This window comes from Pseudophryne corroboree, chromosome 12 (genome assembly GCF_028390025.1).
Source record: "Pseudophryne corroboree isolate aPseCor3 chromosome 12, aPseCor3.hap2, whole genome shotgun sequence".
Lineage (NCBI taxonomy): Eukaryota > Metazoa > Chordata > Amphibia > Anura > Myobatrachidae > Pseudophryne > Pseudophryne corroboree.
The window spans coordinates 24,362,929-24,387,823 of NC_086455.1; the positions used below are offsets into that span (position 1 = coordinate 24,362,929).

Here is a 24,895-nt window from a genome sequence, read left to right on the forward strand (position 1 = left end):
ATTTAAGAAACATTATGAGCACTGTTTGGTTATGATGCTGCTTGAAAAAGGCTAATAAAAAGCCGAAATGTTGCTAAGTGAAGCAAGGCTGTTGGAATTATTTATTTGGTTGAGTAAGTCCGCAGAGTGCCGTATTCTTGGACTATATTGTGACTTTTACCAATGTGCACCGCGGCGGGATGACATCAGAAGTGTGAGTGCCAGTTATACGTTTGCTATATATATATAATACTAACGCTAATGGTAATGTATGGCTGCATGTATTATAGAGTATTTATATAGAATTTATAAGTTACAGTGCTGTGTCAGTCACTCACAGTCACAGTTCTCAGCTCACAGTGTCGCAACCTAACAAGCTAGCTGCTGACTCTTACAACTGAGCTGAGCTGCGCCACTTCTTAAACCCACGGTCCACGCTCAGCCAGCTGCATGCTTGCCCCTCCCATTCCCTGCCCACCGCCTGAAGCCTGCTGATTCTGAAGAGGCCATCCAGAGCCGGCTGCAGCGATTGACTCGTGAGATGATGACACGATCATCTCGTGAGATCCTAGCAACGGTGCGGCGGCTGGAAGTAACTGTGAGGGACGTCCACGGCTAGGGACAAACAGCCAGGTGACACACACATACATCCCTTCTCCTGGCAGCTTGACCCATCGCTCGCACACACCCGCTCGCCCACCCACTGATTTATAATAATGGAAGAAAAGAAAACACCATCACCCCCCCCCCCCCCCCCAAAAAAAAAAATGGCTACTGGTGTGCTCTGACCTGGTCCCCTCACATGCCTGAGCCCAGGTAATCTGTACCCCTCCCCCTCTCTCTCGGCACCACTGGCTGTATCACTCAAATTACAGTAAAATGTTATGATCATAGGTCCGTAAGGTGGGTGCCATCACACAGGGTGAAGTGCCCGGGGATGGTACCCTCGCTGCCTTTAGGCTGTACAGCTGCTCCGTGCATCCTAGGGACGCTTGTAGCACTGCAGTAGTGTTTCCGGAGTTGGCAGACTGATCCCTATGGGTGCAGACCTTTGACGGTATGTGCTCAGGGGTGTTGGCGGTGGAAGGACAGGGTGGTCTGGCACCCAGATACGGGGCTGATATCCAATTAGTTGTGGAGTTTACAGCTTGGGGAGAAGACTCCGGGTTTCACCCTAGAGCTATTCAATTATCTGACATTTTCCCCATGTGGTGAACCATCGTGCAATGCGCGGTAACCCATAGATTTCACATAAAAAGTAGAATCTATGGGTTTCTCTGTACGTTAAATCCAGGAGGGTGCATTTAAATTTTCATCGCAACTCCTGAGACTGTGGGGGTAATTCCGAGTTGTTCGCTCGCTAGCTGCTTTTAGCAGCCGGGCAAACGCTATGCTGCCGCCCACTGGGAGTGTATTTTAGCTTAGCAGAAGTGCGAACGTTTTTATCGCAGAGCGCCTGCAAAAATTTTTGGGGTAGTTTCAGAGTAGCTCAAAACCTACTCAGTGCTCGCGATCACTTCAGACTATTCAGTTCCGGATTTGACGTCACACACCCGCCCAGCGTTCGCCCAGCCACGCCTGCGTTTTCCCAGGCACGCCTGCGTTTTTCCGAACACTCCCTGAAAACGGTCAGTTGCCATCCAGAAATGCCCCCTTCCTGTCAATCACTCTGCGGCAACCAGTGCGACTGAAATGCAACACTAGACCCTGTGCAAAACTGCATCGTTCGTTGTGCCCGTACGTCGCACGTGCGCATTGCGCCGCATACGCAGAACTGCCGTTTTTTTAGCCTGATCGCTGCGCTGCGAACAAATGCAGCTAGCGATCAACTCGGAATGACCAACTGTGAGCAAAGTGCATCCCAAGGGCTTAATGCTCAGGAGATGCAGGACCATGTAAGCCTTGGGGCTAATTGGATATGCCCTCTGGTATTTTGTCACACATTTTAGTTTTTAAATCATCTGTCGGAGCTACAAATTCCAGCTTGATCTTCAGAATGAAGCAATGATAATTTCATATCATTTGTTAAATAAGTATTGTGTAAACAATACAATTGGAGAAAATGGCTTAATAATTATATGTAACTGTAAAAGACATCATGACGTGATTCTGAATAACATTGTAGAACCCATAGTGTAATCTAAGAGGGTGTCCCGCTTTACTGCGTATGGGTGGTCATTCCGAGTTGTTCGCTCGGTAAAAATCTTCGCATCGCAGCGATTTTCCGCTTAGTGCGCATGCGCAATGTTCGCACTGCGACTGCGCCAAGTAAATTTGCTATGCAGTTAGGAATTTTACTCACGGCTTTTTCATCGTTCTGGCGATCGTAATGTGATTGACAGGAAGTGGGTGTTTCTGGGCGGAAACTGGCCGTTTTATGGGCGTGTGGGAAAAAACGCTACCGTTTCCGGAAAAAACGCAGGAGTGGCTGGAGAAACGGGGGAGTGTCTGGGCGAACGCTGGGTGTGTTTGTGACGTCAAACCAGGAACGACAAGCACTGAAATGATCGCAGATGCCGAGTAAGTCTGGAGCTACTCAGAAACTGCTACGAAGTGTGTAATCGCAATATTGCGAATACATCGTTCGCTATTTTAAGAAGCTAAGATTCACTCCCCGTAGGCGGCGGCTTAGCGTGAGCAAATCTGCAAAAATCAGCTTGCGAGCGAACAACTCGGAATGACCCCCATAGTCTCCTCTTTCAGTTTCCATATGTTCCTATTTGGGTGGCTACCTGAGTATACATTAGTAAAATAAACAGTGGTATGTTTGGTAATATGTTACGTTACATGGAATCATTAAGGGCAGCCCAGAAGTGCAGTTCTGGGAAGTGATTTATTGCCTAAGACTTTAGGCCAAAAAAAAAAAAAAAGATTAAAGATTATGCTGCTTCTCTAATCCCCCTGGCTGGCATCTGTCCTTGTTTTCTTAAGAACATATACAAACGTGCTGATAATATAGTTCTTCTGCATTTTTACAAGAAAAGAGACACTTTACCTTTTATGGGGTGTTTTAAGGTTTCTGCCACTATTATATATGTAACCCTAAGCCACAGCTTGATATATTTTGTCTGAACATTTCATGCAAAGTGTAGCTCTGACAATATTCATTTCAGAGTCAGCTTTTCATTCGGTCACTGAAATGGATAATGTTTAATATTATGTTCTAATAAACGGGGCCCCAAAATAGGATGGAAATCAACCGTACCGAGCACATGTCATACATTTAGCATCCCGGCTGTTGGTCATGTGACCGACGCCGGAATCCTGACAACACTCAGGTGACCGGCGCCTGATCACCAACAGCCGACATCATGAAGGGTGAGTATCGGGGTGTGGGTTAGGACCTGGGGGAAGGCGGGTTAGGGTCAAGCACCTTGGAGGGTTAGGTGCTGGAGACATGGGGGGGGGGGGGTTATTCCGAGATGATTGTAGCTGTGCTAAATTTAGCACAGCTACGATCATTCACACTGACATGCAGGGGGACGCCCAGCACAGGGCTATCCCGCCCCGCCTGTCAGTGCCGCCCCCCTCCCCCCCCCCCTGCAGAAGAAGTACAAAGGCATCGCACAGCGGCAATGCCTTTGCACTTCAAGAGTAGCTCCCGACCAGCGCAGCTTTAGCGTACTGGCCGGGAGATACTCGTCGCTCCCCGGCCCGCAGCAGCTGCGTGTGACGTATCGCAGCCGCTGTGGCCCGCCCCCATTCGGTCCGTCCACGCCTGCGTTGGCCAGACCGCGTCCACGAAACGGCGGCCAAACGCTGCCGTTCTGCCCCCCCTCCCCGCCCAGCGACCGCCTTCGGCCGTCTGGCATGCGCCATCGCACACTGCGGCGCCGGCGCATGCGCAGTTCTGACCCGATTGCACCACTGCGATAAACTGCAGCGTGCGATCGAGTCAGAATGACACCCATGGATGGGGGTAGAAATACTCACCCCCTCAGATGTCAGGATCTTCAATGTTGGGATGCCGCGGTTGGTCATGTGACTGCCGGCGTGCTGACCACTGGGATATAGAATGTATTACAAGCACATGGGCCACTCTACATCCTTTCATTTATTTTTGTCTTTCTTAAAGGTGTCATATTCACATCAGCATGAGCAAACATTGATATCAATCAATAGATAGTAATAGCACCAACTCCACCAACATAGTAATAGCACCAAATCCCCCAACAAACTTAGGTGGTCATTCCGAGTTGTTCGCTCGCTAGCAGTTTTTAGCAGCCGTGCAAACGCTATGCCGCCGCCCACTGGGAGTGTATTTTAGCTTAGCAGAAGTGCGAACGAAAGAATCGCACAGCGGCTACAAAGTATTTTTGTGCAGTTTCACAGTAGCTTCAGACCTACTCAGTGCTTGCGATCACTTCAGACTGTTCAGTTCCTGTTTTGACGTCACAAACACGCCCTGCGTTCGCCCAGCCATGCGTTTATCACCTTGCACTTATCACTGGTTTATCACTTCCTTATGCCTTCTCCAGGTTAATACATCTGCCCCAGGGTCTCCATTGTTAATACATCTGCCCCCATACTCTGATGGAGAATCTGCTCCTAGGATGGGGCTGGCGCAAGTTTTGGTGGTGCGACTGATGTTTGCATCTAAAGATCCACCTAGCGTTATTTCAGCGTCTACAGGTGCTCAAAGGAGGCTTCTCAGTCCATGCACATGTGTGGACACACGGTTGTACACCAGCGAAGGGCTTGTAGCTGTATTATTGGCAGGGCAGATGCGGCAGTCGCCCAGGGGCCCCCACACATTTGCGTCCCCCACACTTCTAAAAAAATTGACCCAGGTTCTACTGTGCATCCTCGCGGGCCACAGTCAGCTCCCAGCACCATTGCCACATCAGACCAACCCAGCACACAACATCTCTACTTCGCTAACCCAACCACGTGGCCCTGAAGTGGAGCCGGTGAACACTGCTCAGGGTGACCGCCACAGTCAGTAGTGGTTCTGAAGAGCAAGTGGTCACCACTATCCTACAACACACGGGCACATGCTCCACTATTAGGCTGCCGGTCACACATGAGAGGGGGATCACAGACGTCCACAGCCAGCAACTGTACCCACATTCTACCGGGCCCACCATGTGTAAAGGCGGGACATAAGGGGACTTCCACCCCAGCTGACCATCTTCCCTCTACGTTCCCAGAGACAATGTAAGGGGCTTAGTAGTGATGGTGGTGTTGGCAGGGCATCAGTTTTAGTGGTAGGGTTCCCCACAACTTAGTAGCCTGGGGGGCCACACATGTCTTAATCCGATCCTGCATAAAGTCGCAGAATTAATACCTTCAAAAGACGCACACGCAGTCACTGCAAGCCCTGTGTCTAACTTTGAATGCAACCAACGAACGTCAGCTTGAAGGGTCACCCGAGAATCATTTTATGTATTGTTTGCATTTTTAGTATTTTTTTCCGAGGTAATCCTATAGTTCACGTTCCAGATTTCAAGGCATGTAACAGTGGGTGAGATCACATTTCACACTGGAGCAACTGTTAATTTTAGGAGATCAAACGGAGGGGGCATTGTTTTTCCACCTGCAAGTCAAACACGGTTCTCCATTCCCAGTGCAAATTGTTTTTCTATAAAGAGGCAGCCTGGCTTCAATTACTGGAGTGTTCTGAATATCTTGAATGGGGATTCATTTCTTAGAAATGTATTGCATGTCCATTTAATACCAAATGTGGTATACTAGGTCGACAAGAAGAGGCCGATTATTCTCTTTCTGTGTTTTTATTTTAATAAGTCTAGTTTAATAACATATAGAACCAAGTGTAGCATCTATAAAATCCTGTGGGAACTGTGTCCCGGGATATTGTAATTACATTCAGTGGAACTGGTAAAATAGCAGCAAGTTCAGTTGTATGTCTTTCAGAGCCGGTAATTTACACATATTTTGCCTGATCTATCCCAATTGTAAAGTGCTGAGGAGAATAGGGTACTTACCGTACACTTTAAAGTTGACACAACAAGGCTAACAAAGGGTATAGGTGACTATGAATGGAGAACAGGGCTGAGGCCAGTTTCCAAAAGATTTGAGGCTTATAGGCCCTACACATTAGCCAATTTCACTGAAAGATATGAACGATCTCGTTCATTAATGAACGAGATAACGTTCATGTCTTTCAGTGTGTAGGCACCAATGATGAACGATGCGCGGCCACGCGCTCGTTCATTGTTGGTGCTGGGTCGCTTATACATGCAGGCCAATATGGGCAATCTCGTCCCTATTAGCATGCATTGCTATGGGGCCGGATGACGGGGGGGAGTGAAGAAACTTCGCTCCCCCCGCCACCCCCCCCTCGCATGCAGCCATGTCGCCCACCGGCCGTATCGGCCGCCGGGCACCTCGGCGGCATATCGCCTAATGTGTAGGGCCCTTTTGACCCCATCTTCTGTGAGGTTGTCACTATTGTTTCCACAAGAAATAAAGAATGGAATGGTTGGAGATTCAGTTTATGAGTTTTACTAAGAGTATGCTACCGTAACCACTGAAGAACTAAAGCTGTCTCCTTACAAGAGGCGTTAATACCCGTGATGGACAGGATGTAACGAAGTCCGAGTTTGGTGGCCGTGCGGGATGCCGGCTGAACTCGGACATTTTTTTAAAGGGGGAATCATGTACAAGGCCTTGAAAATGATTGCCCCTTTAAAAACAGTCTGACTTCCGCTGGTAACGCGTACGTCCGGCGAACTCGGACACCATTACATTCCGCCCTATATCGTTAAAACACGTTGGATATGGGATGCCGGCGGTCAGCATACCGACGCCGGGATCCTGCCCGATAGAATGTGGACACCCACGTGTGGGAATAGCCCCTGTTAGCCAGGATTCCGGCTGGCGGCATTGTCAGTGGTCGGGATTCCGGCGTTGGTATCCTGACCGCTGGGATCCCAACTGCCAGCAATATAACTACATCCCCTTAAAACAATGGGTCCGTCCTTGATAAGGAATGCTATATCTAGTTAAATCCCTTGCAATGATTTCTGATGGAATTCTAGACTGACATGTGCCAATCAAGGCGTAGGGTGGGTCCAAAGCCATCTTTGCACTAAGCAGCAGACATTTTGTGCTTGATGAATGACCCCCACAGTGTGCAATAACATGATGCGTAGCTGGTATACTGTTAGAGGTTCTAGAAGGAAGCTGCAGTAAATTGTTAACATTACATGGTAATCTTGTGGCCTTTTCCAGCAACACCCAGGGTTTCCTGGAGTCAGGAGCGTGCCAGCATGTTAGTGGGATAAGTAGAGCTACTCTACAATATGACACAATGTCTGGAACACCCAGGTCTCCACGCCTAGGAATCCTAAACAAAATGGTTTTGTGAACCCTGCATTGTTTGTTGTTCCAGATAGCACAGTGTATCATGAACGGTACAATCTCAAGATCCTGCCTGGGAAGTCATATTGGCAGCAATCCAAAATATTACATTCTGTGCAATAATACAGTTTTCACTACCATGATGTATTCCATTTGTTCATTGTGAGCCTAGTCAATGGACCCGCTCAGTAAAAATTGGCACTAGCTACTTTTCAACCAGAAGACCACAGGACTTAAGCCCCATACACACTGGCCCACATTGCCCTAATTGAGCGACTAGCGCTATATTGCTGAACGCTATATCGTTCAGCAGTATAACTCATACACCCACTCCGATTGGCCGATGCCCGTTGCCTTTCGTCTACCCTGGTCACTGCATCCCATGCTAGAATCCAAGATTTTGCCCGTGCTGCCCCTCTTCATTGGAATAAGCTCCCTTGCTCTATTAGACTCTCCCTGACCCTGCAAACTTCAACCAGGCGCTGAAAACCCACCTGTTCATCAAAGCGTACCCTTCCGCATAACCCAGTCTTGAGGCCGCTCTCCCATTCTCATGCCTTGACCCTCTATGCCTCGCTTACTTCCTGACACCAGGCCACCTTCCGCTTGCTTGTAACTCATATCACCTGTCTCCCTCTCCCCCTAGATTGTAAGCTCCTTGGAGCAGGGCCCACTTCCCCCTTGTTCTCACAGCCCTCTTCTCTTGCACCTCAATTACAGCTCTCTCCTACTCACTGACTGTCTATACCGGCATTTCCTCCTGCTCGTGGCTGTTCATCTCTTCCAATGGCTGCCCGCCCCCGGTAGTACGCCGATTACTCCTTTGCTTCCTGACATCTCCGCTGTATTGTGTACTGAGAACTGTGCTGCTAATTGTTACCCGTGCTCTATTTTAGTTTTCTGTAGTGTTAAGTTCTGTATACCCTGTATTGTTCTAATATGTGTTGTATGTACGGTGCTGCAAAACACTTGTGGCGCTTTATAAATAAATTGTAATAATAATAATAAAAATAATAATAATACATACTGAACGATATTACTGAACAATATCGTTCAGTGACGTCATCCCCCACACTCCCCGAACATGCAGCTCAACAATGTAGTCAAAGTTGAGTTGCATGTTCGATAGACCAGGGGTGGGGAACCTTTTTTCTACCAAGGGCCATTTGGATATTTATAAAATCCTTCGGGGGCCATACAAAAATTATCAACTTAAAAATGAGCCTGCCCCTCCAGTAGTTATGCCCCAGTAGATATGCCCCCAGTAGTTATGCCCCAGTAGATATGCCCCTTAGTGGTACTGTGTGTGCGCGCCAAAGGTGAGCGCACCAAATAATGGGTGTGGCCAATTAAAATGGGACATGATACACATATGCCCCCAGTAGTGCAGTGCCAGATACACATATGTCCCGAGTAGTGCAGTGCTAGATACACATATGCCGCCACAGTGCCAGATACACAAATGCACCAGAGTACCAGATACACATTGCCCCACAGTGCCAGATACACATTACCCCACAGTGCCAGATACATATTACCCCACACATGTGCTGTTCACCGCTGCTGCTGCTGTGTGTGTGTGTGTGTGTGTGTGTGTCAGTGGAGGAGAGCGTAGCGTGCTCCTCTCCTGCCCCTTAGTGCTCAGTCCGGTGGCAGCGTGTCTAAGCTATCAGGGGCCCAGCAGGGAGGAGAGCGCAGCTATGTCGGGCGGCGGTGTGTAGGACCTCAAACCAGCCACCGGTTCGTGAGCCAATCAGAGCTTGCGGACCAGCAGCAGCTCCCGATCCAAACACACCGCTGCCGTCGGACATAGCTGTGCTCTCCTCCCTGCCCTGACAGCTGAGACACGCCACCGCCGTACTGAGCACAAAGGGGCAGGAGAGGCGCACACTGCGCTTTCCTCCCCTGACACACAGCAGCTAGCCGGAACAAGTGGCTTTGTGGGCCTTATACGGCCCGCGGGCCGTAGGTTCCCCACCCCTGCGATAGATGAACATGATAGATGGACCCCTACTATAGATGAACCACCCACCACCCCTGCAATAGATGAACATGAATGAACTGCGTGTGTGCGGTGCGTGCATTGTTCAGACATATATACTGGCCGAAATGAACAATAGATCTTTCAAAAATCGTCCTGTGTTGTCTCACAGTTTGTACGGGGCTGGAAAAAGACCACATGTCATGGAACCCAAAGGACTCTTACCGGAGGAAAGCAGAAGGCATATCCAGAGTAACAATAGTCTCTGATAGATCACTTGTTAACCTTTAATAAAAGATTATATAAGCTTTAGCCAGTCAGGCAGTGTCCCCGGGTTCTTACGTTTTCTCCTTGTAGAATTCACAACATTTGGTTATAGTGAAACATCTCGGAAAGGCAGGGACTGCTGACGGACATGGAGCTCCGCAGTGGAAGCTGTCATACAGCTTCTAGGTGTCAGAACTCATGATTCTCCTTATTGTGTACAGTCTTTCTATACCTGGCTATGGTCGGTGAGACTGCAGCCTATTGATAAATGAGTCTTTGATTACTCCTTTTCAGCTGCCTATGCTGTGTGCCACATTTTAACAGTGACAAGTTACTACTTTAAAGTGGCTATTTTATTGTTTTGAAGGCTGACTGATGCAAGACATTACACTGGTTAAAAGAACCATCTTCCTAATTTAGATCACCTTTGTTGGTATTGACAGTGTATGTATGCTGACAAAGGACACACTCCATTATACACAGTATGACAATGGTTGTGGGGACCTAAAACACTGAATGAGTGATATAATGTCAGATACAATCTTTTTATTGTCCCCCTGATCAGAGCCGTAACTAGACTTTTTGGTGCCCGCACAGGGAGAGAGAGAATTGGCGCCCCCCCCCCCCCCATTTTTTTTCTCTAGGGACATAAGGCTCATGACTTGTAGGCGTGATGGGAAGGGGCATGACAAGACTGATCTTCTCTAGCTTTCTATGCAAAGGCAGATAGCTCAATGAATAGAGTGTCCGACTGCAATGCCACATGCAATGGGTTAGAATCCCGGGTATGAAATGTAATAAAGGACAGTGTGTCTGAATAACAAAGAAATCTCAAGTTGAATTCATGAATGCTGCATAGGTATTAGCGACAGAAGGGGTCAGGAGATGCGGGGCTTCAAAAAGAGGGGAAGCTGCAAGTGAGAGCAATTAAAACAGATAATTGACAAGTGCCGCCAACAGCGCCCCCTACCCTGCAGCGCTATGGGCGGTGCCCCCTCAGCACACACCTAGTTACAGCCTTGCCCCTGATGCCCTTATACCAAGTGCTGAAGAAGGAGACGTAATCTGCAGCTTCTTACATGGCCCAATCCTCACTCCCAGGGCTAGAAAGGGAAATTTGAGATGTGTGATCTTTTAACATATCATAATAAAACAGCTAAGGGGTCTATTTACTGGAGAGAGATAAAGTGGACTGAGATAAAGTACCAGCCAACTAGCTCCTAACTGTCATTTTTCAAACACAGCCTGTGACATTTTGGCTGGTACTTTATCTGCGTCCACTTTATCTCTCTTCAAGGCTTAGTAAATAGACTCCTGTGTTTGGCGCAAACATGAATGTAACATTTTTCAATGAGTTACGTAGACCATCTTGTCCTGGTACTTACCATGGGTCTTGATTAAGAGGTGAACGAGGACCCAATGTTGATTGTGGGCGCAGTGGAGTAATGATTTGCTACCACGTATGCGCAAGTGTGGATGTGGATTAGCGGAGGCATAACCACAAGTGATTAATTCACAAAGAGAATGACAGGTAATCAGTGGGGGAGGTAATGGGAGGTAGCTAGAAAAATGTAGGTGTGTCAGGACCGGTGGCAGTTGCAGAGGTGGGGGTGCAGCGCAGTCCAAAATTCAAATCGGGGACCCACAGAGAATCCAGGTGAGGCATCATCTCAGGCGCACTACAGAGGATCACACAGGGCAGTATAGGTAGCGCCTGGAACTGGTGGCACATCCTGGGAGAGATAATGATATTCATCAAAGTCCAAGCAAGTTCCTCCGAATCATGTATTCTTCACTCTACACAGAGCACCAGACGAGGCAGCCATATTTGGTCTGGATTTAGAAAAATCCAGAATCACATGGGGTAGCTTATCAGTCATAGAGCCATTTTGATTAAAAAAAAAATGTTTTGGCCACCACAGTTCATCTTTATCTGCAACTAATTATTCAACTCCGCATACACAGGCTCTACATCAATTATAGAAATGTATGTAATACTGGTAAGCAGCCGTACAGTGGGGGTCATTCCGACCCATTCGCTCGCTGCAGTTTGTCGCAGCACAGCGATTGGGCCGGAACTGCGCATGCGGCGGCGCCGCAGTACACCGGCGCATGGCAGCCGTCGTTGCCTGGCGATCGCCTCTGAGGCAGAGGCGGTCGCTGGGCGGGAGGGGGCTGGATGGCGGCGTTAAGCTGCGTTTAGGGGGAGCGGTCCGGTCAACGCAGGCGTGGCCGGACCGTTGGGGGGGCGGGCCGCAGCGGCTGCGTGACGTGTCATGCAGCCACTGCAGCCAGCGGGAGCGACGAGCAACTCCCGGCCAATGATCAAATGATCAAATTTAGCACAGCTACGATCAACTCGGAGTGACCCCCAATATGTCCCAAATGATCTAATAGCAGAATGGAAGAATATGGTCAACAAGGTACAGGAACCTACTGTCTGATGGCGATCCGTCTGCACAATGGTATGGTCAGGGTGCTGTGTGTGTTAAACCCTGGTATTGTAGCCCTTAGTACGTGGGTGGTGCAGTCCTTGAAAGGTGCAAAATGATATCCACTGAGTGTTCTAATGCATAATGAAAAGAGCAGTTCTAGGTATCTGAATGAGCGAAGTCTTTGATGCGTTTCGTTACATCATTGCAAGTTCATCAGAAAGTGAAGGTCAACCAGGTTGAAATGAAAGGTATTAGGAGTATGTCCCTTTGCTGAATACATTTTGAATACTGTAATCAATGATGTCTCGTTCCATTTGCAAACTTATTACACCACATAAAATTAGTTACACTTTTTATGACTGAGGGGGTCATTCCGAGTTGATCGCTCGCTGCCGATTTTCGAAGCGCAGCGATCAGGTAAAAAAATGGCAAAACTGGGCATGCGTATGCACCGCAATGCGCAGGCGCGTCGTACGGGTACAAAGAGGATCGGTGCTGGGCGATGGATTTAGCTAAGATTCCATTCGCACAGCCGAATGCAAGGTGCTTAACAGGAAGAGGGCATTTATGGGTGTCAACTGACCGTTTTCTGGGAGTGTTTGGGAAAACGCTGGCGTGTCCAGGCGTTTGCAGGGCGGGTATCTGGCGTCAATTCCGGCACCAAAAAGACTGAAGTGATCGCAAGGGCTGAGTAAGTCCAGAGCTACTCAGAAACTGCACAAAATGTTGTTGCCGCTTGTCTGCACAGGCGTACGCACACTGGGCGGCGACTATGTGTTTGCACGGCTGCTAAAAGTAGCTAGCAAGCGATCAACTCGGAATGACCCCCAGAATCCGTTACAGTTACTTATGGACAAGGACTGTTTTAGAGGAAACCTAAATTATATTAATTCTAAAAAAAGTATATGTTTATTCCCTGCTTTAATAAACACTACAATAAAATACAGATGGTTTGTTCCCAAATACAACATACATTACTGTTTTGGACATGAAATAAACACTCCTAGTTTGACAACTGCATACACAGATTAACATTGCGTCAACAATATATGCAATGTAAAAATAAATATATAAACCAAAAAGTCCAGATGGGCTTTGCGTGTGCATTAAAGTTAATGGAAGAAGATCCTAGACTTATATCTGGCTTTTTTTTTCCACCGAGCAGCTGCCAACCCTGTTTTCTTTAGCTCAACTAGCGAACCACTTGCTTTCAAACAACACGTTTGCTAGCGATGAACCCCTGTTTATTTAGTGAGGTGTGTAAGAACTCTGGGCCGCATACGTTTCTATAAAAAGTTTACACAGACATCTCGAAAATTCAATCAGTACTACTCGAGTGTCACGTGGACATCAAATCCCCTCCTGGAAGTTTTTTTTTTCTCTTTCAGTAATACGCTATGTCTACCACTCCACCTAAATATAGAAGCAAAGAGGAACATTCTGACATCTCCTATTACAGATTCACACAAGATCATAGTGCCTTCCAAGATACGGAGTACAATCAGAAAGCCCATTTCCTTTAATGCTACACAATTAAATATCTCGAAAATCTGTTACGTAAGGTACGTCGTTACTTAAACAAAAAAATTGTGTTCACATAATGAGCACATTACACATTTGGAGTGACTGTGAAATTTGTGATGGCTTGCAGTGGCAAACGCAGGATTTCTAGAGGGAGGTTTCCAAATGCAATCCACAATCTCCCACTTGGCGGAACATGGAATACAGTATTAATATTTAACACAATATATGTTCTATAGGATAGGCTGCATCAAGCACATTTAAATAATATAAATAAGCTAAGTATCAGGAAAAGGTTAAACATACTATAATAAATACATAAACATAATAGAACCAGTATTGCACTTTCTAAGCACACATTCTCCCACCTCATGGTACGGCTCCTGTCTCTTCTTCCTGGTAGCTACTCTCTGGTCCAGTGCACTGATTGAGGACTCAGATCCACACACACAGCAAACTTGGTAGAAGACGCTGCTACCACTGGGCATGTGCAGCAGCTCTGCTCTGTTCCTTAAACTGCATGATGAGGCGGCAGCTCTAGTAATCGTATTATGGCCCTCATTCCGAGTTGTTCGCTCGTTCTTTTTCATCGCATCGCAGTGAAAATCCGCTTAGTACGCATGCGCAAAGTTCGCACTGCGACTGCGCCAAGTAACTTTACTATGAAGAAAGTATTTTTACTCACGGCTTTTTCTTCGCTCCGGCGATCGTAATGTGATTGACAGGAAATGGGTGTTACTGGGCGGAAACACTGCGTTTCAGGGGCGTGTGGCTGAAAACGCTACCGTTTCCGGAAAAAACGCAGGAGTGGCCGGAGAAACGGTGGGAGTGCCTGGGCGAACGCTGGGTGTGTTTGTGACGTCAACCAGGAACGACAAGCACTGAACTGATCGCACAGGCAGAGTAAGTCTGGAGCTACTCTGAAACTGCTAAGTAGTTAGTAATCGCAATATTGCGAATACATCGGTCGCAATTTTAAGAAGCTAAGATTCACTCCCAGTAGGCGGCGGCTTAGCGTGTGTAACTCTGCTAAATTCGCCTTGCGACCGATCAACTCGGAATGAGGGCCAATATACCATTGCTATTGTTGTTATAATTTGCGCAACTTTCCAAAAGGAGGGGGGTTCTGGGCAACCAGAAACCCCCCCCCTGCGTTTGCCTATGACTTGATAAATGCATTGACAAGGAAAACATTGGTACAATGGGCTCTTCTCAACTCTTGGTAGGATAAATGTTTTTGCCACACCTTAAAACCAGGCCTGCTGGCGAGTACACTTGGGCCTGATTCAGGTTCGGTTGGCATCAGCATAGAATCAACAGCAACGTTTACATATGACAATGCAGCAGGAGGAGAAATAAACGCTTCCTGCACGCACGTGTGATCCAGTGTTGCGACACCATTGGCTGTCTGAGTAACCTTTAGGTTATACAGACTGGTCGCCGAAGCTCCATCACTGAGGCCAGGCGTCACGCCTCCGTTTTGTGAAACACAGCCCTTCGCTGCCCCCAAATGGAAGCAGACTGTCAGTCACCTGTCACTTGCTGCCCCACTGCGTGTCAGGATGCAGGAGCCATACTGGGCAGGTACAGTTTTCAGATAATCAGAAAACTATGCGAAACGCGCAACAACAACCAAACCTGAAACAGGCCCACTGTCACCTATGTTCATTTGAGTAAACTGATAACATTTCAACAAACATCAACTACCATTTGTCATTATTGTCACCGTCCACCATCACCCCTCCTATTTTTTCAGTTAGAAGTAGACTGAGCTAAAAAGTGCAGGTTGCATTTTGACAAATCCACGTTGCAGGGTAGGCGGGGGGATTTAAAATGTGCATGTACATTTAAAGTTGTAAGGGGAGTGTGCCCTAGCTCAATTCTAAATGGCCAATACTAGGGCCTCATTCAGGTTTATTGGCAAACCAAAAAAAAGTAAGCAATTGAGCAAAACCATGTGCACTGAGGAGGGGGGGGGCAGATGTAACATGTGCAGAGAGATTTAGATTTGGGTGGGTTATATTGTTTTTGTGCAGGGTAAATACTGGCTGCTTTATTTTACCACTGCAATTTAGATTTCAGTTTGAACACACCCCATCCAAATCTAACTCTCTCTGCACATGTTACATCTGCCCCGCCTGCAGTGCAACATGGTTATGCCCAATTGCTAACTTTTTGGGTTTGCTAACAAACCCAAATAATCCCCCCCTAGTGCACTACATGTAAAAGCTGAATTTTTTTTACCTGCATCCCACACAAAAAAAAGGAGACTAATAGTACCCTTTGCGTGGAAACTCGGTTTGTCTGGGTGCAGGTTTGCACTGTAGTCGTTAGCTGTTGCTTATAACTTTAAATGAGCCCCCATAATGTCTACATTTATTGATTTCTATGATATTAAAGGGCGGGCTATGTCAAACATTAGACATCTCTTCCGAATGTACTCCAAAAAAGGCTTGGTGTGTCAGACAATAGAGAAAACACAGGACCCTATTCAGGTTGTATCGCAATTGGCGATCCAACCACAAAAATTGCAATAATGATGCAGATGCATGCGCATGGCCTGCAATGATGTGCATGCGTCCCGCATTTACTGCAGGCACCCGCAGTAAATGCTAATGCCTCTGCCTGTCAATCAGTACAGGGGGGCGGCAACGCTCCCTTTCCTAGGCAGTGACAGAACGTTGCGGCGGCAGTGTTAGTGAAATAGAAGGCGGCGGCAGCCGAGCGGGGGGGGGCGTGGCGTGGGCTTGACGTCACACGCAGCCGCTCTGACCAAAAAGATGGCAGTGGGACTCCGGACGTCGCAGCCAGGCTTCCCTACTTTCTGCAATCACACTGAAATTGCGGTGTGACTGCAATTTCAGCGTGGTCTCAGGGCTGCCTTGCCCTGCGATGGGTGCCCCCCCCCCTCCAGCATGCGAGCAAAATGACTGCAAATTCTGCTAAAAAGCTGAATTTGCAATCCTTACTGAATAGGGTACTTTATACGGGGTCACCTAATCATGGGGGCCATTCCGAGTTGATCGTAGCTGTGCTAAATTTAGCACAGCTACGTTCTTCTTCCCTGACATGTGGGGGGACGCCCAGCACAGGGCTATTCCGCCCCGCAAGTCAGTCCGTCCCCCCCTCGCAGAAGTGCAAAGGCATCGCACAGCGGCGATGCCATTGCACTTCAAGAGTAGCTCCCGACCAGCGCAGCTTTAGTGTGCTGGCCGGGGGCTACTCATCGCTCCCCGGCCCACAGCGGCTGCGTGTGACGTCACGCAGCTGCGGGGGCCCGCCCCCCGTTCGGTCCGGCCACGCCTGCGTTGGCCAGACCAAACCCATGAAACTACGGCCAAACGCCGCCATTTCGCCCCCTCCCGCCCAGCAATCGCCTCTGCCTGTCAATCAGGCAGAGGCGATCGTATCCCTGCTACGGCCTTCGGTCGTCTGGCATGCGCCGGCGCACTACGGCGCCGGTGCATGCACAGTAGGGACCCGTTCGCTCTGCTGCGTTATAACGCAGCGAGCGAACGGGTCAGAATGACCCCCCATTTCTGTAATCTATCAACCATTAGCTGTCCCTTATTGTAAAATAATTTTTTATATTAAATATGATAGTTCAGTGTCTGATTTAACGATGGCACATTTCTAATTACAAGTGTGTATAGAACAAGTACTTTGATATTATGAGCCATTCACTGGCACAGCACATTGAAACATGCCTTATTGTGCAAAACATTTGTTTTGAATTAACTTAACCTTGTTGCTTTGCCAAGGGGAATTGAAGAACTGTTATTTTAAAACAGGGGCCTTTGTAAGTCCAGGAAGTGTGACACCAAGATCCTAAACTATTACTATTGAAACATTCCTTTTGACAAATAAAATAATAATAAGGGAAAAAAAGGACAGGAAAAAGAAACAATACACTAAATAAATCAATGCATTTTTGAAATTATTCATTGCAACAATAAACACAGAGAATGAAGTAACTGAAAATGGTCATAGAAGTATTTTAAAGGGAATGAATTAGATTTCCCATAACGACCGTGAAAATAAAATGATATAGGATAAGATTAGAGTGTGTGCTGCGTCAAGGGTTATAAATGGTTCCGTCCCCAATGCAGCTGTGTTGCTTTCACAAGCAGCCAAGGATCGCAGAGACCGCACAATTCCAGCATTCCTTATTTATGAAGTTTTTTCCTTTATCCTCTGCATTATATGTAAGTTAAAACCATTGGTCTTGAGTTACCGGTATTAAGTTTCAACCTAAAGGACTTGTTGCCGGGAGAGGTTATAGATGGTGATGTTGTAAAGCATGGTCTGCTGGTCCATGAAACTGTAAAGGAGAGCTAGACAACCTGTGTGTCTAAAGCTGTTGGGGGACTACTAACCCCAGCATGCCATGCCAGACATAGTGGAGCTTGTATTCTCAAAACAGCTAGATAATCACAGGTTGCCTACCCTTAGCTTTATAATAAGTCATGACACAAGTGCCTCCTTGTGTGCAGTTAACATTGACAAACTCCAAGTGATGGGTATATAATTCCTGGATGACCTTGATGAAGAACAAACAAGGGCCACATGTAGGAGCAGGTGCAGCAGATATGACACTATGATAACATTCTTACAAAGCAAACGCTTTAATTTTGACTACAGCGGAGTTATTGCCAACTGGCGTTGAAACTACACATGGGTGTGGTCTAGAGAGATCTATAACTCTTTGTCCTTATTTACAATGTTAAACAGAGGCTTACAAATAGGTCATTTGTAACCAGGATGAATGGGAGTTGAATTAACGAGGATTTATAAACTAAGTACTGTGCCATACTGATTACATTTGGTAAACAGAGAGCTGCAATTTAGCAACACACCACCTCCCATGATGTCCTTTAGAAACAAATAGCTGTGGATCCTTCAGCAGTGTTTGTAGATAATCAGGATACTTTACAGGGTTACTAAATCAAACAGGACATGCTAGTCCAATATAGAAAAGCTTCTTGTAAAGTCATTAGCATCATAGGCTGCTTTGCGCCAAACACTGGGAAATTCATATTTTTTTTTCTCAATCTGTGAACATTCCCCCCCAAAAAAGTATCAGTTGGTCACACAAGAGATCTGGTAAAGTCACACTTTGGTCCACCAACAACACCACTGACTGGGTGTGACATATCAGAGCCAACAGGAAAACTGGATAGTTGTGGCTATGGGGAAGATGTATTAAGCCTATGGGAGTGCTAAAGTGAAGAGAGATAAAGTGTCAGCCAATCAGCTCCTAACTGCCATATTATAAATTTTGTTTGAAAAATGAGGGGGGGGGGGGGGGGGCGCCTTGGACTGTACACCCTAATTCTAAACATGAGAGGTGCTACCATGCTGAGAAAAAAGAGAAAATGCAAAAATGCAGATGCATACTCTAAATACTAAACACTGCTAATCAAATAATTATAATAAACTCGGCAATCTAACATAGTCAATTTGAGGTACTTTGCATAATTTGGCCAAAAATATGGGCCCACCAACCACGATCAGGTGACCTCTTCTGGTGGATCCCGTACAGGGCATGGAACCCCTCCCCTCAGGCCAGCACTAGCCAACCACCCCAAGCCATCACAATAGTGAGAGGTTAAAGTGTTAAAAGTGTTAGTAATAAACAGCAGCTATGTGTTGAAAGTGTTACATTAGGAAAATAATTAGGTGCTAAATGAGTGCTAGATAAAGTGTTACAATATAATGCCCAAAAGCAGTCAAGCCACACCAACCCAGGGGGCCCCGCATACAGAACTCATCCCTAAAATTAAGAAATTGTATATATTTATTCAGGACTCACCTTCCATAGTGCCGTTTCCAATATGTAGTATGTAAATGCCAGAGATTCATGCTAATTAAAAACTACCCTTACTTAGGTGGGAGGGTGTGCTAATCCAAGCTGAAGGAGTCTCCACTTTTAAGTGTACACATGTACACAACATAGAATATATGGGGGGCCTTGGACTGTACACCCTAATTCTAAACATAATGAGAGGTGCTACCATGCTGAGACTTGTAGTTCCTAAATGAAAAAAAATAGAAAATGCAGGCGCACACTCAAATACTAAACACTGCCAATCAGACTAATTATAATAAACTTTGCTGTATAACATAGAGTATATTTAAGGTGCGTAGCAAAATTTTGGCCAAAAATATAGGCCCGCCAACCTCAACCAGATGATCTCATTTGGTGGATCCCTAGCATTAAGGTTCAAGTCCAGGGTATGTGACCCCCCCACCCAGGCCAGTACAAGACAACAGCCCCAAGGCATCATGCTAGTGAGAAGTATAAGTGTAAAAAGGTGTTATAATAGTAAGAAGCAGCAGCTTAAGTGTTGAGAGTGTTACATAGGTGAGAGGTAAAAATTAGTGATAAAAAAACAATATAGGTGCAAAAAAGAAATTACTGTCACTCCACATCTGTCTTGCTACATATATATATATATATATATATATATCTAAAGAAAGAAGTTAGAGGAGCGTATAGAACCCTGCACTCTCCTTAGCAGTTTCATTCACCTAGATGCTTTAATATACAACTTTATAAACAATTGGGTTTTGATTTAAGGAGAGTGCAGGGTTCTCTGTATATGTATATTAGAGTTAGGTGGTAACAGCCCACTGCCCACCGCACCCCAACCTAGGGGTCTGGAGTACGTGAGTTCACCCCCCTCCTGGGAATGGCGAGTGCAGTCGATTCCCGTATGTGTATGTATATATATATATATATATATATATATTTAATCAATAGCCCAGGTGCCCCCCCACAACATAATGTAGCAGACCAGGAAAGCAGCAGCACTCATATGGAGCTTTTATGCAATAGACCACACAGCAGCCAGGATGTGTGCAAAATCTGATAGTTTCAAATATAGTTCCTTTCTCACAGAATTTGAGAAGACTTAGGTCTTTTAAAAGGGAACTATATCTGAAATGTCAGATTTTGGACACTACATGGCTGCTGTGTGGTCACTTTAAGGCACAGGCAGCAGCAATCAGTCGAAACAATTAGTCGACACACCAGCAGTACAGTTCAGTTGGCACTAGCAGCTTAGTTGGCTCAGGCAGGCTTAGGGCTTGTCTTTGGCATTGGCAGAGCCAGAGTCTGTCTGTGATGCAAGCAGGACCCAAGCATTGTCTCATTGGGTGTGGTGCGGGTCCGTGGTGGCACTAGCAAGCAGCAGTGGGACTCATTGTACTCCCTTTACCTCCCGTCCCTCAGTCGCAAATTTATAGCCCCCCCTGAGTCCCAACTCTGAGTCCCGGACAGAACTGATGAGCCCTCCCCTTGTGCTCCTCTCCTCTCTGACTGCGGCTGTAAGAGGCTAAGTGACACTGCCACACAAACTCACGTTAAAGTCAGCAGGCTGTCCTGGGGCTCTTCAACGTGAACTCTGACTTCATGCCAGTCACAGCCGCAAAGCCAGGTTGCACCTGAGCCGAGTGCTGCAGGTTCTTAGCACTGCCAGGCATAAAAGGGAAACCATGCGTGTGCAAACTATACCGTGCTTAGATAGTGCCTCATTGACCAGGCTCCTTTTTCATTGCATAAGGGTGATAAGGCTAAAAATACTTCTCCAACCGGGATCCAAACGGTTGAAGGGCCTAATTTAGGGTTGATCGAAAAGCAAAATCATTCTCTAATGGGCAAAACCATGTGCACTGCAGGTGGGGCAGATATAACATGTGCAGAGAGAGTTAGACTTGGGTGGGATGTGTTCAAGCTGAAATCTACTGTAAATTGCAGTGTAGGAATAAAGCAGCCAGTATTTACTCTGCACGGACACAAAATAACCAGGGGTGTAGCCAGAAATTTGTGGGCCCCATATCAACATTTTGAAGGGGCCCCTATCTGAATGCTTCTAGAGACACTTCTCTGCAGCAGTTGTTAATGTTATGCCCTATAATAGTGCCCTAGTTCATTTTCTGACCCATAGTAGAGCCTTATTTAATGTTATGCCCCATAGCAGTGCCCTAGTTTCTTTTATGAATCGCAGTAGTGCTTAAGATCACCCTATGTCACATTTCAGAGCTGCCAGTACACATTATCCCGCACAGTACCCCCAATTCACATTATGATATTTAGTGCTCCCCGTTCATATTGTGCCTCATTACAGTGCCCCGGTTCATATTATATAACATTAAGATGCCCTCCAGTTCATTTTTTACCACACTACAATGTGCAGGTCCAGGGGCATACCTAGATATATTGCAGGTCCCAAAGAAAAAGTTTGAAAGGGCCCCTACGTACCACCTAATGGCGAAAAATGTATATAACACATGTAACTGTGACAGGGAAGATGGGCCCCTCTCAGCTCTGGGCCCCATAGCAGCTGCACTCCCTGCACCTATGGTAGCTACACCCTGTATATAACACATGTAACTGTGACAGGGAAGGTGGCCCCTCTCAGCTCTGAGCCCCATAGCAGCTGCACACCCTTCACCTACGGTAGCTACGACCTTGAAAATAACCCACCCAAATCTAATTCTCTCAGCACATGTTATATCTGCCCCCCCTTTAATACACTGAGCCTCAGAGGTCTGAATGCATCGCTTAACCTTAGTAGTTATCTATCATTTTTTTATAATGTTTTTTCTAAGCTTCATTCAGCTACTGGAGGATTTCTTTATGATACTGTGTTGATAATAGTATTGTTACATTTCTAAAGGCCCATACACACTTGACGATAAAATGAGCGACGTCGTTCATTTCAGCCCTCATCAACGACGTTGCTCATTATATCGTCAAGTGTGTATGCATCCGACGACCACCGATGCGTGGCCCCGCGGGACGTTAACGACCCTCGCTTATCTGTGGAGCATGTATGCTCAATTTCCACTATGGTCGTTACCGACCAGAGACGTCGTTGAATGTGTATGGTGTGAACGACCAACGACCAAGCCACTGTTCACCAGCCCTGTTCCCAGCTCATTATTTTAATAAACTGTTCAGCTTGGATACTTCAACGATGAATGGTCTTTGGTCTTTGGTCTTTGGTAGTGTGTATGCTCATGTCGTTTGCTCAGCTGTTCAAGGGAAGTTCAAGGGAAGTCGTTAACGACGGTCGTTAATGACGTGTGCATTGTCAAGTGTGTATGGGCCTTTAGACATCAATATTTATTTTACAAGAGGAACATGCTTCCTTCTTTAATAATATTTTCATTTATTTGTATACATGTCCTATCCCCAACAAATTGCTGTTTTCATTGATAAGTAGCACTGTTCCACCTTAGCCCATTTTTAAATAATGGCTTCTTATTGATTTAGATACCAAAAATGTAATCATTTTGTCACATATGATGTAATAATTGGTGTTTTGCATTTTTAGCATGGTTTTAAATAGCCGCTGCACATGTTTTTTTTGTAAGCACTTTTCCCACAAAGTAGGATATTTGTTTCCATGGTTGTCATATTTTTGCTGGTCTCCATAGACACGCCGATTTCACGGACCCGGATGATGTCACTTCCGGAAGTACATCATTGCTGAAACTGGAAGTGAGGCAGTGAGCCCGGAAGGTGTGACAAACGGGAGCAGGAGGGTTTTCATGTGTGAGTATGTATTTCTAAGGTGCACTGTACACTGTATTGATTTGTGTATGGCCTGAAGAAGGGTTTTTAGTCCCTGAAAAGTTGACTCATTAAACACAGATTGCTTCACCGTGATTATAGTCTTGGAATCCACCTCTATTTTCTTGTGTAGTCAGACTGACGAAACGCGTTGGGAACTCCTGTCTTGACCCTCCATATTAAGATAAGCTATTTTTATAGACTTCTGATACTCTTTATTACTTTATAAACATATTTTATAGTTTATCATCTACCTGTACTCTATTTGTAATTTTTTATTATTTTGGTGCTAAATCTTTTTATAAAAAGTTTTATCCCCCTCGTTTTTTATGTTTTGTGTAGGCGCATACATGTTTTTTTTTAGCCTTTTCTATTTTTATCCTTATACTTACACTGCATAGTCCCACCCTATAAATTCTATATGATATTATGCAAATTCATGTAAAGTGTCCTTCTTTAACCTTTATATATATATATGTCAAAATCTGTTCTTAAAATAAATTTGTAATTCTTTTTAAACCCCTAAAAGAATCTCTTTTTATTTTGCTCCATTAATATATACATATTTTTATAGTTCATTGAGTCTTCCTATAAGCATGTTTTAAAACACCAGTGGTCGCCGAACCCCTAGCACTTTACTATATATATATATATATATATATATATATATACATACATACATAAAACTTTTTCATTGATACCTTGTCTCTATACAAATGAGATGTTTAGTCTAATTAGTAACAATATATAATTTAATCTACATGGAACACTGTCCCCAATGGACATTTGGAATTTTCCTAAAAATAGATTAAAAGACTGAAGCAGCATAGCCAAACCTGGGAGTATCCACCGAGTATTTGTTCCACTCATACTTTCTTAACAAAACAGACATGTCCTGCTTTCAACAAGAAGAGTGTGAGATCCTCTATGTCGTGAGCTCATATTTGAAGGTGGACTTCACTGTTGACTGAGAGCATCTCACACCGAGAGATCCCACAAAGCTCTGTTATGACATTTGAAACAAACCTTCCTCATACAAATGACACTGATACGCTATAAAAGTCTGACACTGTACAAAATAATACAATCTAAATACACAATACGAAACAAATGTCCTGTTTTTTTTTTCCCGTTACAGATCTATTGATGCAACAATTAAAAAAAACAACAACAACCCAACAACCGGTATTCTGTGCCGGACAGTCAGATGGGGGAAAAGTTGGTGGTGACCCTGGCTGTAGCCTCTTCTGCCTAGCCCCAGACTCACCTTAGAATATATGTTACTTTAACTTGCCTAGAGGTCATATTAATGTTATGCTTTAATTTTACTTGTTTATTTCAGGCTGTATACATCAATGCCCTAAAGATATTTTCTAACTTTTTGTGTCTCAGTGGTTGCGCTTCCTTTCCAAGGCAGCATGGATGGTGTTATGGTTAGCATTGCTGCCACAGCACCAAGGTCATGAGCTCAATTCCTGGTTATCGCCCATCTGTGCAACGTTTGTATGTTCTCCTCATGTCTGCGTGGGTTTTCCCCAAGACTATAAAAATTATTTATACTGGTATAGGGTCGGACTGGCCCACAGGGGTACCAGGGAAACCACCGGTAGGCCCCACTGCCTGAGGGCCCACTCCTTCCTCTAGGGATCAGGTTCCAGACTATGCACTTGTATTATACATGGTAGATATGTTGCATTACACTGCACTAAACTATTGTGTATTTCAAGCCTCTGTGGAGTCTGGCCACACCCCCTTTGTAGGCTGGCCACACCCCTAAGTATGGGCCCCTATCACTGCATTCCCCCGGTG

General features: G+C 45.8%; 1 long non-coding RNA gene across 1 annotated transcript in view; it reads left to right on the forward strand.

The window, feature by feature from the left end:
• LOC134980407 (uncharacterized) overlaps window positions 1–24,477 on the forward strand; it is a 47,126-nt gene extending 22,649 nt beyond the window's left edge. The window contains exons 4-5 of the long non-coding RNA XR_010190390.1: window positions 22,951–23,068; window positions 24,225–24,477. This is a non-coding gene — a long non-coding RNA (uncharacterized LOC134980407). The remainder of the gene's footprint in view (window positions 1–22,950; window positions 23,069–24,224) is intronic.
• Window positions 24,478–24,895: the final 418 nt, after the last annotated feature.